Source organism: Acomys russatus, chromosome 5 (assembly GCF_903995435.1).
Source record: "Acomys russatus chromosome 5, mAcoRus1.1, whole genome shotgun sequence".
In the NCBI taxonomy this organism is placed as follows: domain Eukaryota; kingdom Metazoa; phylum Chordata; class Mammalia; order Rodentia; family Muridae; genus Acomys; species Acomys russatus.
In genome coordinates this window covers 71337432-71338174 of record NC_067141.1, presented here as the reverse complement: position 1 = coordinate 71338174, position 743 = coordinate 71337432, and the positions used below count along the sequence as shown (strand labels likewise).

Below are 743 nucleotides of genomic sequence, written 5' to 3'. Positions count from 1 at the left end.
CTGGGGTCATCTCAGATGGGGTGCTATGCTCAGCTCGTGCATTATGGTGCTAGGAAGGAGTCATCTTGGACTTGATCTATCCCTCCTCCCCTCCAGGACCTGCGTGGTACCAGACTGGTCTGGTGGTCACCTCAGGCTAGCTCTTTGTCGGGGATCATGTTCAGCTCACTCCTTGGCTAGCCTGCTTGAGTGGCTCTTTGCGGGGGTCATTTGTCTTGGGTTCACTCGAACCTAAGACCTGCAGTCTCTGGCATGGTTCTCCTAGTTTCAGGTTTGCTCCTGGCATCAGATTGGTGCACATCTCAGCCTGGCGTCCTGTCCAGACCTCCTGGTGCTGGACTGGTATTCAGCTCTCTTTTTTTTCAGGGAATGTTAGGCTACTAATCATTCATATGTCCATAGGGCATAGGAGTGTAGACATAGCTTCTCTCCTCTGCCACCTACTGACGCACATGTGACACAGCAGCCACATCTGTAATGCTTAAAGGGACAAGTGAACTCCCTTCTTATCTGAACATATCTTCTGCATTTGTCTGGTTAGACAATGACACCACTTCCCTTCAGCTGATGATAGAAACTTTCTTTCCATTCACTGTCTTTCTCCACTGCGTCTAATTTTTCATTAAATCATATCAACTTCATATTTAAAAGGTCTTCTCCTTAGAACCATGGTATCAACCATCTACTCTGTATGTTCAATTTTCTTCTTCCCTGATCAATATAGTATCTTGCTGTCTGATTTC

The 743-nt window shown here is 46.6% G+C and overlaps 1 non-coding gene across 1 annotated transcript; it reads right to left on the bottom strand.

Annotated features, from left to right (window-relative positions):
* Nucleotides 1–368: 368 nt before the first annotated feature.
* LOC127190221 (small nucleolar RNA SNORA17) lies at nt 369–494 on the bottom strand. Its single transcript, XR_007830726.1, has one exon. It is a non-coding gene; the product is annotated as a small nucleolar RNA SNORA17 (small nucleolar RNA).
* Between the last annotated feature and the right edge of the window lie 249 nt (nt 495–743).